Genomic DNA, 17,295 nt, shown 5'->3' with positions numbered 1-17,295 from the left:
GCATTTATAGTAAACTAAAATATACTTCAATACCATGAAGATTTCTGAACGAGAGAGTTTTGTGCACACCTGCAGCACTCCCATACAGGAGTCCAGGAAGATGGTTCCTTTGGGCTCTTTGTTGATCTTCTCGTCCTTGTAGAAGTTGAGATTATATGATCCATCACCCAGCTGTGTCAGGTGGAAATACCTTCTTTTGAATGACTGCGTGAAAAAAAGAAGAGTGTAAATGAGACATGAAAAACAAACACATGCGTAGACATAACATCTCCTCAGGAATGAAAAGTCTCACCCTCATGGTGACGCTGATGGCGCTGTTCATGTTGCCCTTATGTAGCCAGCCCTGTCTAATGAGACCACCCTTCTGAGAGCCCAGAGAGGCCGTGTCCTTTAAACACACACACACACACAAGAAATAGTTTTGTGATGGCAGTCCAAGGTTTGTCTGTTTGATCCTGCAGTAGAACAAAGTGGGAGTCAAATAAGGAAAAAAGAACAGAATCCAGACCCACAGCTGAACAGAACCTCAGATAAACCTGATTCAAAGAGTGCTACAGAGCCTCTGAGAACCTGTATTCCCGTCTCTGGACGCTCACATGAACATAGTATCTGAAGACCTGTAACTAAACTCACAGTGTCCATTATTCAGCATCAGCTTTCCCCTAAAGTCGATGACAGAAGAAACATAGCCGAAGTCTTCATGATTTTACTCCACCCAGTCCCTCTAGGATTTGGAGATCACTATTTTATTTCCAGAACTTGCTGGAAAAACAAAGCAATATCATCCATGATATTACAGGCCAATCAAACTGACTCCTCATCAAACCTTGTCGAATGAATGCCAAAACAATTACAAGCATAGACCAAATATAGCAAAGCTACAAATAAAGTTCTAATATTAGTTTTCAGGCACAGAAATGTAATAATTAAGTGTAAAATACTACTTCATTATGTAAACTAAATATAGATTAATCTTTGAATAAGTTGTGTTTTGTTGTTTGATTAACATTAATGACACATACAGCAGCAGTTATTTATAGGCTGCTGTCCCTTTAAGACCAGATGCATGGATGCAATATAATGATACACATCCAATTTCTTTTTGTTTATGTTCACTTAACCATCTGTTTAAGAGAAAACATGCTGAGATGGATATTTTGAGATAATTTTGTGTGTATGTGTCCATTCACGGACAAGGATACGTGAAAGAGGATTCTGTGTGTGTGTGTGTGTGTTCAAATAACAGCACATGACTACCGAATTGAGCTCTCTTTAGCCTCTTCTTGCAATGATGGTTTAAAATGCTTGGAAAGACTTGAACATGCAAAACATGTACAAATGATTAACTATGATCCATTTCACCCCTACAAGTGATTGAACAATGCAAATCAATGACACAATAACCCAGAAGCGGCAGGTGATTTTGTGAGCCCTGTTTTTATCAAGCTTAACCAGCAAGACTTGATAAGGCAACTTCATCATAAAAACTATATAAGCTTATAGTTTGGCTGGTGACAATCTTGCTATACTGGTCCACCAGCTAGTCCGGCACCAAGCAGCTTGGACAAACGTACTGGTATAAACAGTTTTTTTTTGTGAGAAGCATCGGTCCTGACACTACAAGGTGTAGAAGAGAAGAGAAATGGCCTAAAAGAACTTTTAAAAACAATAGAAGGTTAAACTTTAGTACAATGGGTCGGTTCGTCTCTGAATCATCAGTTAAACACTCCTTATTGCTTTACTCTTGACACTCTGCAGATATAAACAAACCACACACACAACAGCGTTTTACAGATGAAATGCTTGTGATTGTGTGGGTGGGCAGAGGGAGTCTGGATGCTTCATAGACCTCACGGAGCTGCGTTCACTCAACACACACACACACACATATCTGAGCTTTCCAGTCAGAATGACTGTACAGTCTTGGGCCAGTCCAGAAATATGAGCAGTGTTTGCTTATGCAATTTATCTTTGATGATCTAACAGCAGCTTTCAAATACATGAGCAGAATTTATATCGAAATGCCATGAACAATTTAAGAAAGAGCATACATGGTGCAGCTCTACTCTGTCTCTATATATTGGTCGGGTCTTTTCTTTAACATAAGTCTCCGGTATTTTATATTTACTATTTTACAATTTTTATCATCCCTGCAAACTTGTAAATTATTTAACACTTATGGTTAAGGATTTATTTACAATAGTTTAAATATGAGGACTAGTAAAAGCGATGCTTAGCTCGGCAATACAAATAAATGTTAACATTCAAGAAAACAGCCTGAATGATTCTGATAGGCTGTGATATAAAATCTTAATGTGGCGAGCTGTTATGATTAGCTGTGTTGTGTGTTAACTGCGATGCCAAAACACAATCATTATCACAATATCGTTCTATGAATAAAAAAAATCTATCAGCAACAAAATTAGACAAATTAGTCTAACGGGAACTTAGAGCTATTCATGGTCCATAGAGGCCAAAAACTCAGCATAATAACAATTATACTGCCTTCTTCAAACCTACGACCTGACTTACATAACAGTCTGTTATACTGCACGCATTTGGGCTAAAATAAGAAACGTGACTCAATCTTGAGTGGGAAGCTGATAAGTAGAATTAAAATCATGAGCAGCATTCATGGAAAGAAGAATTCTGGGAAGAGGAAGGCAGGAGGCTGTTAGGTCAATGGATTTGGCTATGTCCATTCTGGGAAAACCTGGAAGTCTGATCAACTCATAGGACAGTTAATGAAATAGAATTTGAAAAAAGTATATATGAACCTGCCTTAAAGGTTCACAGTTTCAGTTTAAAATTGTGACATACAATGTCATAACATCTTGATCTGAACAAAAAAAATTACATCTGTTTAATATAAATGAAAAAGTTCTTACAGGATTCCTAAAGAAAACCAAATTAACCAATAAAACAATAAAATAAATACAGATGTTGATCCTTTCCACTTAGATGTCACAGGTTTTTCAGTTTGTATTTATGTTCAGCGTGGAAACCGAGATGAAACTGCAACGCAATCACCACCCCATACTGCACAAAACGCCCCCAAAATGAGAGAAAGCTGCAGTCTCCTACATCCCACGTGACCTGCCCCGAGCTAGCCCCTCTTCACGCAGGACATGGCGCCACCACAATCCAAAAGCCCAAATGACGGCATGCTTCAGCTTTGTACACCGAACCAGAAACAGGGACAATTCTTTCATCCTCCATTACTAGCAGCGAATAGTGATATAAATGCTAACGTTAGTGGCGTGCCCTAATGTTAGTATTTCCTCTCACTCTCGCTGTCGTTCAGAGATGAAGACTGTCATCTAGCGGCCACGATGTAAACTCAAAACAAAACAACTTTCATGAATCTTGTATGAATTTTTTTTTTTTTTTAATATCAATATTCAAAAAAATTACTGTGATATTCACGTGTATCCATATTTTCTTACACCTCTAGTCAAAATTATGACCCTATTATTAAAATACACAATTTTAGTGCATAGCAGAGGTACACTGTATTCTATAAAGTGAGCTTTACAGCATCTGTCGCACATAATCCTGTAGTATTTATTAGAGGGCAAACATCACTTATTTCTTTAGTTGCAAATAAATTAAGGTTTTTGAGGAAAACATTCCAGGATTTTGCTCCATTTAATGGACTTTTTGCAGTCCAAATGGCAGTTTTAATGCATCTACAACATGCTCTGCTCAACTAAAAGCCGAGGAATAAGAGTCTTATAAAAAATATAAAAAATGTATATACTTATTTATTTTATTTTATTTTTTACCACAAATACCTTTAGACCTTTAGCCCGTTGGCCACCACTGAAGTCCATTATATTGAGAAAAATCCTGGAATGTTTTCCTTAAAAATCTTAATTTCTTTGTGACTGAAGATAAAAAGACATGAACATCTTGATGACACGGGGCAGAGTAAATTGTCAGGAAATATTTATTTTGGAAGTGAGCTAATCCTTTATGACTGATTATAGTAGCTATGTTTCCATCCAAAGATGTGAAGTTAACTTATGCGCAAAACTTGAATATCGCATACAACATTTGCGAATTCCATCCAATGAGTCAAAGAGAACAAAAACATCTCTTCCTTGATAAACTTGCACTAAATATCTAAAAAAAAAAAACTAGGAGAAGCCACTGAATATAAGAATTTTCATATGACATATAAGACAGTAATTACACAGAAATACTTTGATGACAGACTTTCCTCAGGCATTTCAGGATGTCCAAAACCACATATAGATGCTGTGAATGAGATCGGTCTGCTGGTTAGTCAGTTTATCCTGTCTCATAGTGCATTTCAATGCACATTTTGGAATTTATTCAGTAAATGTCGTAGTTTGTGCACGTTTTCTTATTGGATAAAAAGTTTGTCCTACTCAGTTATGCGCTTAAGTTATTTATGTGCAGTTTTAGAATTCATGCGCATCTTGGCATTTCCATCCAGCGTTTTTTTATGGGATAATCCAAATTCGCATAAAAATAGGTGCATTAAAACATAGCTACTGTTAAGAGTTCAACAAGAGGGTCACAGTGCTGAGAGGTGTGTTTGTGAGTGTATTTGACTTACCTCATCTTTATCCACATCTTCATCCACCTCAAAAACATGCTGCGCTAAATGATCAGGTCTGGACACTTTGCTGTTTACAAAACAAAGCACAAATGAACACAGGAAAGCAGCACTTGCATTAATTGTTTAAAAGTTTGGGGAAGCATTTTTATTTTGTCTTCTTTTTTTTATAAATTGAGATTTTTATTTTATTCTCCAAGGATTAGCTTGACAATAAAGACCTTTACAATGTTACAAAAAATTATATTTCAGATTAGCTGTTTTTTAGAATTTTCTATTCATCAAAGAATCCCGAAAAAAGTAATAATTTACAATAAAATAACAAACAATTATTTGAAACAGTAAAAAATATTTCTAAATATTACTGTATATTTGATCAAATAATAAATGCAGCCTTGGTAAACATAAGATACTTCATGTACTGTACATAGAAAAATGACAGACAAAACTAATATCACCTAAGAAAAATATTTTAATCTATATTTGTGACATCTTTTTTACTACTAATACTAATTTGCTTGTTTGGAATTTATTTTCATCTATATTTGTGTCTACATGAACTTCATACCTCTCTGTTCAGCTTTATATAATGATTGGTAATGTCTTTCTAATGAAAGTTTTTATGTTTCTTTACCAGATAATCAGATCTTGGCTGCAGGCTCATCCTGCTCCACACGTCTCGTTAAAAGATTAAAAAAACATCTGGCCATTTAAACAGTTACTAAAGGCCTGTGTGTGTGTGTGTGTGTGTGTGTGTGTGTGTGTGTGTGTGTGGCAATGTGGAGATGATGGCCTCACTCACTGTTCCTCTGCTCTATTGTTACCCAGCAAAACACATTTCCTGCTCTCACCAACACTAACATCTTTCCAAGAGCTGACAGTAACACACACACACACACACACACATACGCACACACACAGAGCAGCCTAGGAGCACCTCGTAACAATGATACCCTGCAGTCCTCGGTCTTTACAGCTATAATCAGTCACAGGCTGCAGCATGTCTCGCTCTAATAGAGGTTCTTACTTGGGAAGCTGACGGAAGTCACTGGAATAATCCTCATATTTGTAGTTGACGACATGCCAGTCAGAGATGTAAGATTTGATGCACTGTAGGAATAAACACAATAGCATTAACATCATCAGCATTGCCTTTGGCATATACAAATTGAATAATGATTGCTCACAGAAAATCTCTTTATTAAAAGGACTCAAATAGGTGTTATGAAAGCCAAGGCTACAGACTAACTTGACAGGCTAAGCAGTGGTGCTCAAGTGGGAGATGTGGGTTCATTCCTGACTTGCAACATGTCCTAGATTCATTCCTTCTCTCTCTGTCCATGATGTCCTGTCCCTTCTCTATACTGTCCTTAAATTAAAGAAAAAGACCCTAGGAGTCAATGTGTAAATTTAATTTATGAACCAGTTTACTAAAATAAATAAAAATAAATAAAAATAAATCTTCAATATTAAATAAATTATTTTTCCTTTTTCTTTTTTAAATTAAATGTAATTTTATTTTATTGAATTTTCAGTGCAATTGTAATATAATTATATTATTTTTATTGAAATAAATGAACATTAACTGAAAAAAATCACTAAAAATATAACTTTAACTAAACTAAAAGTGAAATAAAATAAAAATTAACATTCAATATTTTTTTTTAAAAAAGGAACTAAATTTATTTGTAAAAAAAACTGTCAAAAAAAAAAAAAACCAAATTGCTTTAAAAAAACTGGTTTGATTTTATGTCAAATATAAAAATAAAAACTAATTCAAAATAAAAATAAATACTATGCAATGCAATGCACTTGTTTTGACTCTCGATTGCAATAATAGAGTGGAAAGTATTTAAGGGGCTGAAATGGGATCATAACGAATCACAAACGGGATTCAAACCTGCATCATTTGCCTGAGCACCACAGCTTAAATGATCTGGAGCATGAGTGTTAACTGCAACCACATCCTTGACTGCTTTTCTCCTTTCTGACTTGAATGCAACAGCATTACTATTTTTGAGTAGCTGTTTTATGCAAAGTCACCCTGCGCTTAAAAAGATCTCATTTATTCCCTCAATCCTTTGCTCTCTGTCCAATCAGATTTTTAGGAAGAGGGGAAAGAGATGAAAGGCAGGGGCAGGAAAACCCATTTCTCAACAGTAAATTTGGAAAAAGAGTGGAACAGAAGGAGCACTCAATATTTAAACACACAGCATGAGATCATATTTGCACAAACCTGATGAAAGTTAAAAACACACTCATGCACACTCCAGCAACAATCCCTAGAAAGATGCAACATTTTAGGAATCATACGGACACTAGACATAAAAGCTGTTACAGAAGAATTATGCTAATTTCTATCGACCTCATCAAAATAAGCATTTAAATATCATCTTATTTATAAAATAATTAATATGCATATGCATTTTGTTATTCAGCATACTATTATAAAGATCTCAAGTGATGTATTTGATTATTATTTCAAACATCAGGCTTTATGGGGTTAATGTGTTATGTAAATTATATAGTACATGCATTTTATTAGCCGTCCCTTTTGAGGGCAGCTTCTCGTGTGGACTGCAGATGAGATGAAGCTCGCTAGGTTTAGAAATCTCATGTTCAATCAATTGGACTGGACATCAGCCATGTGTCTGCCAGTAACATCAGTGTGTGTGTGTGGAGTTGAAATAGTTTGGGAGTGTCCCGTGGGTTTATACCTATCTGGCAGTGAGTGTAATAAAGTGGGAATATCTGCAGAACAATGGAGCACTATTCTCCTCTCAGCTAGGAGGGAGTGTGTTACGTGAAATGAAGGTCAATCTCGAACAAAGTCCTCTCTAGAAACAACAGAGGAAATCCTCTGAGTGCAGTAAGTGTGTGTGAGGAGGTCAAGCGCTCAAATACTGTTCAAGAATAATAGGTGCCACGCTCTTCTGTCTTATACACACACTCTGGACGACTGAGAAGGTAAAATATCAGTTCAATAAATGTGAGACAGTGAAGTTGTGGTTACATTGGAAGTGCTCTGTGTGTGTGTGTGTGTGTGTGTTTGTGCACATGTGCCTGTGTGTGTAGGTCTGTGTGTGTGTGTTTAGGTCTCTCTCTCCCTCTGTGTGTGTGTGTGTGTGTAGGTCTCTCTCTCTCACTGTGTGTGTGTGTGTGTAGGTCTCTATCTCTCTCTCTGTGTGTGTGTGTGTGTAGGTCTCTCTCTCTCACTGTGTGTGTGTGTGTAAGAGTCTCCCTCTGTGTGTGTGTGTGTGTGTGTAGGTCTCGCTCTCTCACTGTGTGTGTGTGTGTGTGTGTGTGCAAGAGTCTCCCTCTGTGTGTGTGTGTGTGTAGGTTTCTCTCTCTGTGTGAGTGTGTGTGTGTGTGTGTGTGTTTGTGCGTGTGGTTGTGTGTTTGTGTGAAGGTCTCTGTGTGTGTGTCTGTGTTTGTGTGTATAAGAGTCTCCCCCTGTGTGTGTGTGTGTGTGTGTCTCTCTCTCTCTCTCTCTCTCTCTCTCTCTCTCTCTCGGTGTGTGTGTGTGTGTGTGTGTAAGTCTATCCATCTGTGTGTAGGTCTCTACCTCTGTGTGTGTGTGCAAGTCTGTCCCTCTTTTTTGTGTGTGTGTGTGTGTGTGTGTGTAGGTCTGTGTGTGTGTGTGTGTGTGTGTAGGTCTCTCTCTCTCTGTGTGTGTGTGTGTGTGTGTAGGTCTCTCTCTCTCTCTGCGTGTGTGTGTGTGTGTGTGTAGGTCTCTCTCTCTCTCTCTGTGTGTGTGTGTGTGTGTGTGTGTGGGTCTCTATCTCTCTCTGTGTGTGTGTATGTGTGTGTAGGTCTCTCTCTCTCACTGTGTGTGTGTGTGTGTGTGTGTGTGTGTAGGTCTCTCTGTGTGTGTGTTTTACCTCTTGCACAAACAGACTCTGTGCCTCTCTCAGTGCATGTGGAGGTATGGAGGGGTAGAGCGTCCGGATCTGTCGTGGCAGCATACACACCTGCAGAAAAAACACTGTTGTAATCAAATCGATACAATCTATAATCACAACTATACAAAACCTGACTGATCCAGCCACCTCCAACAAATCAGAGATGGCCACGAGAACTCAAGCACTCAGAAGTGACACAATCGTAATCCTTTTAGATGTTCCCTTTTCAAAACATTGATGATTTATTAATAATAATCTTACAGTGTTATTTATTTCTTATCACATCTTCATTGATAACATGGCGCAAATTTGAGCTCATGAATACTTCATTTGAGCACCCAAAAATTAAAAGTGCCAAATTGCCAATACCAAATTAGATTGTATTATATATTTAACACAGGGCCCTCTGACTTTCATTGCGTTTTTTCAAATGGTCTTCTTTTAGGTTCCACAGAAAAAGAAAAATCATAAAGTTTTGGAACGACATGAGCTTGAATTTTCACTGTTGGGTGAACTCAGAATCACAGCTCTCATGACTGACACTGAAACTGTTATCCCACTTTGGTTGCTCAAGCAAACAAATACACAGTTTCAGTGTGACTTTTTGTTCAGTATAGCTCTATTTGGGAGTTTTCTCATGAGAGAAACACTACAACTGGACAAACAAAGCAGGCAGGATGAACTCAAGCAGGTTAGGGAGATTTTCAGAGCAAAACTCCCCAGCCTGACTCACGTCCGCCAGATCCGCACGACTCAAACTGCCAGCTTCAGTGCTTATGGACAGACAGTCTCCATCCATTCAGCCAATAAGAGCTTGAAAGAGGACAAGAGTGCTGCATGAACTTGTTTAACCAATCAGAACTCTCTCTCAAACTCTCAAAAATAAAACACGATACTGCAAATAATTCAAGAAAATTAACCTGCCGATAAATAAGTATTATTATTTTTTTTTTAAATACTATAAAATACGTATTAAAGATACATAAAATGATAAACTATATTCTCCTTTAGCAAACAGCATTTTTTAAGTATTTTATTTGACAATTGAAGGTGTGTCATACGCTCCCGAGCCTAATATTTAGGGTCATTATCATTTAACTAAAATTAAAACCATTAAAAACATTTTCATTACTTGAAATAAAATAAACACCAAATTAATTAAATAATAAAAAAAAACATTCAGTTTAGATTAATAACTAAAACTAAAACTTTATAAAAAAAAAAAAAAAAAAAACTATATGGACATAAAAATAAATTAAACACAATAAAATTACAAAAAACTTTACTATAATTAAAATGAAAGCAAAATAAGTAAATACAAATAAAATCAAATTTAATATATCAAATTATATTTCTATATCACAGATACCAATATAACTAATCTAATTTAATCTATTATCTAATCTTCATAATCTACTGAATTTTTGGTGATTTGGTGACAAATTCACAATGTTTTGACTTCACTCATTTTTCATTATCCTTCTTTATTTTTTTATTTATGTAAAATGAAATATGTCATGAACCCTGAACAAAGTCCAGATCTGAGATGAAATGTATAAATGACTGTCAGTTTACCTCAAATGCTCTTGATGTTTTATATTTAGAAGGAAAGTGTTTCTCTGTGTCACCAGGATCAGTGGTTCTCAGAACCAGCGGAAAACAGCATTAACAGCATTCCAAAGAAAAATAAAAACACACAATAGAGCCCTCCTGTTCCCAAACTTCCCTTCCTGAAGCCCTCACTTCCTCCTGGAGAGATGCTAATCGCAGCGGGTGAGAAGTAGACTGAGGACACTGCCATAGTCTCCCAGGAGCCATGCTCAAACTCCCAAATACCAGGAGCACATCACTACAGGACAGCACTGTGTGAGTATAACTTTAAGAGCTAATGAAGATTCACCAACCTGTCCTCCAACCAATACGCTCGTATAGGTCGTTTGTCCTTATCCCAATTCCAAATGACCCATCAGAGCGTATACTACAATTGAGCCCCTATCGGCAAAAGGTTGTTTTGATATTAATGTTCAGTTGGTAGATTATTGCGTTATACCTTGATATGTAATCATGCTATCATGGGTTCGATCCCAGAGAACGGACGTGCACGTAAAATATATATGCTAAATAATTCATAATTTAGCATGATTTCTGTGAGGGTTAGGTTTAGGGGTGGGGTTAGGTGTGGTCATTTGAACGAATAAGCCACCTAGTAAAATATGTAAGAATTACTGTGAGATCGGTGTAAAAAAGTCCACACATTGCAATTAAATAAACATGCGTTTTGATTGGTAATGACGTTATACGTCATTTCATGACGACAGACGCAACGCGATACTGTCATTATTTTTACGCCCACTAGAGGCCACTTAACTTTAAAACGTAAATATCGGTCATAATAAGGTGCTTGCACAAACGACCTATATAGTCGTTTTTTGTTGGAGGACAGGCTCAGATTCACTCAGTGGTTGAAGACCTGGGTTGGTAACCTTAAAGGTCACAGGTTCAAGGCAAGCTCACAAAGGGATACAATGGTGTGATGTCATTTTCAATTTAGTGCAGATTCATATTGGATTTCTTACTGTTCGCGTTTTTATTACTGATCGCGTTTTGGGCGTGCATTATCCTATCGCGTCTTTTGGAGCATCTATCTCATACATGAGCGATTTTAAGATGCCGTGTCAACGCAAAAGAATGAACTCACATAAATAAAACAGTTGACCAATCAGAAGACCCCGGAGGCGGGGCAAGCCTTACAATCTATTTTACAGTTTTTCTATAGCTGAAAAAGACATTGTTTGTTCCAAAAAGTATGTTCTTCATAGTATGTTTATGGGTAGTATGAATTAAATGATGGCCTATTAAAGCCATGACTCCAGCTGTACAGTGTTACCACAGCCGGTGCCCCAGAGAAAGGACAGAAGACACTGAGAGAGATCTGCTCTGCCGGTCAGGATCTCTGAGGATGTGTCTGTGAGCCGGCCGCTCATAGATCAGGATGGACAGAGCCTGGTGTCATGAGATCTGTGGCTCAGGTCACAAAGTCTCATTGTTCAGAGATTAAAGCTGAAATGTGTCATATTTCAATGTTACTTACTGTCCCAGTCGAATGTAGAGAGACAATGATAAGTAAACCATTAGTAGGTTGATGTTCTGAGGAGTGTAAACACTGTGGATGTGGGACCGGTTTCACCGGCTGTGAGTTAGTTACAAATAAGTAATGTAAAGGGTTAGTAATTTACAACTTTACAACTATTAAATATATTTGAGTTGCACCATCAAACTAAGTTGTTACTCAATGCTATGTTTCATATAAACTAAATATTTCTGAAAGCCTCTGACCAAGAGTAACAACTTGAATGAAATATCTGACTGAGCTGCATCAAGAAGCTCATGTTTCACCTGAAAGACTTCAATCCTGTAAATATACACGAAAAAGTTGACATCTACACTCATATACATTTTAAGAAAGAGAACTTTATGTTACTTTAACTTACTTTGTTAGTGGCTCTTCAACACAAAACACTGTTTACCATTTGTTACGTGAGATAAAAGATAGAATTAAAGATGAACTGAGATGAAGATGATCTCCGTTCATGCATTTGAAGGTTGATTCATTAAAAAGTCCTACAAAATTATTTAATAAAATAATTATTATAAAGCATTTTCGTTTTTGTTGTTTTCGCCAAAGTGCATCCAGAATTTTTGGTTTCGTCCCGGAATGTCCATTATGGTGCATCCATAGATACTACAATAAAAAAACTGACTGGAAAGTCACAGATGTTCTGACCTGGAAATCCTCGAGAGGAAACTGCAGCATGTCCCTGAGTCCATCGCTGAGGATCTGAGTTTTCCTCTGCACCAGCACACTCTCATAGTCCAGAGGCTCCACCACACGCGGCTTCACCTAAACAAACACACACACACACTCAGCACATCTTACAGATATAACACTACTAACACTCCAGCATGTTACAGGGTGATGCTCATGTTTACTAATTAAAAGGAAAAATAGTGATAAAAAAAACTGATTTAGCATATGAGGCAATGGGTTTTCTGTAAAGTGCCATACTGAAATACTACTCCCTGAAAACCTCAATGAGCAAGACACTTCAGATACATCATTGGGATTGTACCTGTTACTTAATAGACTCAATATTATTTAATGGAAACACTGTCAGGAGACTCCAACTAACTCCCCCCAGCCCTAATAAGAGCTCAGGAACAGCGACAACAACTTTCCCTCTGACTTTTTCCTTTAAATCTCTTTCTGTAATAAAATTAATTAAATAATAATAATAGAAGAAAAACATGTTGGACAGTATGATAATTTTGGATGAAGTTCTTAGTTATATGTTTCCACTGATATAATATAGAAGGAATCTAGGAGTGTGTGTGTGTGTGTGTGTGAGACTAAGTGAGATAACACAGTCCACTCACACATCTGGGAGTGATACTGGCAACATGACCTCAGATGCAGATCTCCAAGGAGACGGAGTTGTTTTGATGATGATATCATAACCAGATAGACCAATCAAAGACTAGAATCTCACACAATCACCATCTTCACTGACTGTACAACACATTAAAGCCTTCAGACGCCACATAAAATAAAATGATAAAATAATCATCAGCCAGTTCAATCCCTGCAGAGTGTGTGTCATGAGCACAAGTCAGGCTAAGCCAGGCTCAGTGGAAATATGTGCATGTGGCGACATTTCTTCAATATGATATTACATTGCTTCTTGCTCACTTTTCAACTCTTTCCAAGTGACATACAGGTATGTGATGCTAGGAATGTGATCAGTTTAATCAGAAACAGATTAAGGCAATTAAATTGTTAACATTTGAAAATGACGTATACATCACCTTCACAAAAACCTATCCTAAACCACTGATCTATAATATATCAGTGTCCTAAACCTAACCGATAGTGTAAGAACACAAGCAGACGTGAAACAAAAATACATTTTCGCTTACAAGTCTTTGAACTCTTTTTTCCTGACTCATGAGACTCGTATCTGACTTCACAAGTTCATTGCTGTACCAGGTGTGCTACAGAGCAAGTTTACTCTCACTTGCAAGTTATTTTAATAATCATACACATTGGTCTTAAGAGGTCTTAGCGTAGTATTGCGCAAGATGCCACACAAAAATAGGTATTTATTACTCAGTAATGTCCCCTGTAATCAAAAGTTGTTGGAGTTTTACTATAACTAGTGTTCATTCCAGCTGGAAACTGTGGTGAATTATATGCATACGTACAGTTTTTGGAAGTTGCAAAAATATAGGAAGAGGCATGTTTTTTTTACACTTAAAATTTGCACAAAGAAAAGTAAAGTAAAAAAGCAAAATGTAAAAAAAAAAAATGTATTTAGATGGAGTATTGTATGTCATAGCATGTGTACAAACACAAATGGGAAACACACACACTCACACACACCTTTATTTATTCCTGGGAACATGAATAGGACAATGTTTGTACAGTTGTGTTGTGTTCAAAATGGTAAAATTGTTATTTTAAAATTGTTAAGGTTAGGCTATAGATTTTATAAATAGCTTTATACAGCAAAAAGAAAGTCTGTTTTAATGTCCTCATTAGTAAACTTTTAATGTCTTGCTCTTTAATGTGTAACTGATCAGAAATCTGATATCAGTACTCCAGAACAGCTGTGTGAATCTGTGTCTATTTCTTTACACTGTTTCTGAAACACCCAGACACACTCCAACTGGACACAACAGACCCACAAATTTCAGCAAACAGAAAATGTGAAAATTTTAAACAGCAGAATATATAAATTGACCTAAAGACATGCACGTGAGCTTCTGTGATCTCCACATGAATCATCTCGGCACATTCATCTCTCTCTTCTGAGGAGCAGAGCACTCTCCACTTTGAAGCAAGAAAACAAAAAAAGGCTGAAAGCTGAGCTCAACTCCATTGTGTGTGTAGCAATAGAAACACAGGAGAAAGATACAGTATGTGCGCGTGACAGTCGGGTGTGTAGAGGTGTGTTTGTGTGTGTGTGTGACGATAATGCTGGAAGAGACATTTGAGAACTTTTTAACCCTTCAAAACCATCATGATTCCTTCCAGATACACTACTGTTAAATAGTATGAGGTCAGTATGATTTTATTTAATTTTTTATGTTTTCAAAAAGTCTCACCAAGGCTGCATTTATTTGGTCAAAAATGCAGTAGAAACAGTAATATTATGATTTACAATTTAAAAATGTGAATATATGTTAAAATGTAATGCATTCCTTTGATGCAAACCTGTATTTTCAGCGTCACTTCTCCACTTTTCAGTGTCTGTCATTATTGCTGAAAAAAAATTATATTGTATTGCAATTACACTGTCAAATCTAACCTTAACCCTTATCTCACCATTAAACCTGACCTAAACCAAACCTGAGCCTAACTTAAACCGTATCCCACCGCAGTAGAAGCAAGGGTTGATAAATTCAACATGAATGCAATCAATACATTGTACCTAACAATTATAAATGACTTATTACACAGTAGTTAAAGACACCTAATCTAAAGTGGGGCATAAATGTCTTATTTAAAGTCTTAATTTGTTTCTTATTTAAAACTTATTTTAATCAATTAAATCTTGCTGAACCCAAACCCATACGGTTTCATACAGTAACATATCAAATGTATATATCACGGTACTGTATGATCTTCTGACACCATCACTGTACCATGACACCTCCACAATACTTTCTGGAAAGACTTTTCAACCTGATCCAGTTTACAGGCACTAAATGGCTAAATCCATAACTTTAAAAAGACAGACCGAGTCACATTAACAGCTGGTCACCAAAAAGCTGCCTGGAAAACACAAATGACTTAAAAAAATCAAATGTTGTCTGACTATCAATGTATCACAACTGATTAACCTTTAAACTACCATTCAACTCAGTCAGACTATCATAAAGCTGTTTAAAAAAGGCTGTTCTTTACTATAAGACAAACAGGAGACTGAAAAAAGGATTCAAAGAGATCGATTAAACCAGCAAATTATTCCCTCATTTAAAAAGCAACAAAAGCGTCTGAGGTCAGACTGACATCACTAACCTTCCCCTGAGGACCCGCACCGTCCTGCTCTTCCTCCACCACAGGGGGGACATATTTAAACTGCCGGGGAGACTCGATCACCAGCTCTTTCTTGGGCACTTTGCCAGTCTTGCCCTGCATGACTACGAACTCTCCACATCCAAATCTGTCCTGTAGAACGTGCAGCTGCGCTCCTCTTGACATCCAGAGAGCAGCCAGATCTCAGCATGACCAGCAGCCCGCTGCTCTCTCCAAAACACACACTCACACACTGGACACAAGCCTCACCTCACGCTCCGACTGAAGACAGACGCCCCTCCTACACTCCAGAGCCCACGGGAATCACCATACACTCACTCACACACACACACATTCCTACCCCCATCAGACGCCTCATGGGATCCACCTGCACGCTAATCACACACACACACACACACACATATAGACACACACACACACAGTCCTTCTGTGGACTCTTAACAGTGTGTTTGGGTTTGTTTTGTGTGTGTGTGTAATTCCCTCTCAGCAGATGAATAAACATGGTGTGTCACAGAGACAGGAGGACACGCACATCAGCGGATGACAAGGTAAACAAATCAAATACTTGAGTGAAAGTGTAGTTTCAATAATAAAATATCACTCCAGTAAAAAGGGGAAAGTTGCTCACTTTTCACGGCCGAGCTCTGAGTCAGTCACAAAGACTCAATTCACAAACCAATCGTTCATTGAGATCTTCAGGTTCTTTGATAATAACAAGCCCATTTTTGAATCAGACATTATCACGTCTAGGAACGCGTTCAGATGCTTGAAAAATGTTCAAAACAAGTGTAATACAAAAGGAAAATACTCCACTGTAGCCATTCGTTTTGAAAGCTGGTGTGTCGAGATCAGTGTTGACGTTATCCTGAGCCCTTTAACCTCTCATAACACGCTGTAGTTCATAAAGGATGGGACGTTGGTAGTTTTCTTTAAGCTGTTCATTTACATTCAGGCCCATGTGGACAGTAAAGAGTGTTTCTAAACTCTCTCTCAATCCTGCCTGTAGGAAAGAACAACTTCCAGACAACAATGGGAAAAAAAAGAAGAGCAAATGGCTTCTTCTCCTTAGAAATATATGCTGAGTCCCAATTCGCCTACTTATACTACGACCTAAAAGTATGTACTTTTTTTGTGAGGGAAAAGTACATACTTTTGAGTGTGTAGCACAAGAGTATGCACGCTCTGGGACATACTTCGATGACGTCATGCAACATGAACGACAACGTGGTTGACTAGTTACGCACACCACAACGATTAACGTTTCATTCATTCTTTATGTCCAGTAAAATTTTATTTACTATTCCCATCATTTTTTCTCATCGTTTTTTTTCACAATACATTTTACTATGTGTGCTTCTACCAAGTTGAGGAGTGGGGAAGCAGGGCTGCATCGTCGTAGAACCAAACGCAAGTCGTTTATGAGGCGGCTGGTTCTGACGTTCATGTGCAATGTGTGTAACGAAATAAAATATAACTTTAATTAGGGTTAAACATTTGAATTCTTACACTTAAAAGCTGAGGGCGCATCTCCGCTGCTGCACCCAGCTGCCATGTTTACATCACCACAAAGCCATCGCAAAGCTCCTCCCTCCCGTACGCAATGGGTTGTGGGCAATATTAGCACTTAGAGTGTGCATTGATCTGCACTTCGAATTCTAACCGGAAATAGTAGACCATCCGGGTATCTTTGGAATACTATTTTCAACATACTA

The 17,295-nt window shown here is 37.4% G+C and overlaps 1 pseudogene; it reads right to left on the bottom strand.

Annotated features, from left to right (window-relative positions):
* The window catches only part of LOC113053487 (dedicator of cytokinesis protein 9-like), a 45,988-nt pseudogene extending 30,086 nt beyond the window's left edge, over positions 1–15,902 (bottom strand).
* Between the last annotated feature and the right edge of the window lie 1,393 nt (positions 15,903–17,295).

Source organism: Carassius auratus, chromosome 34 (genome assembly GCF_003368295.1).
Source record: "Carassius auratus strain Wakin chromosome 34, ASM336829v1, whole genome shotgun sequence".
Taxonomy (NCBI): domain Eukaryota; kingdom Metazoa; phylum Chordata; class Actinopteri; order Cypriniformes; family Cyprinidae; genus Carassius; species Carassius auratus.
This window is presented reverse-complemented; position numbering and strand designations above follow the sequence as displayed.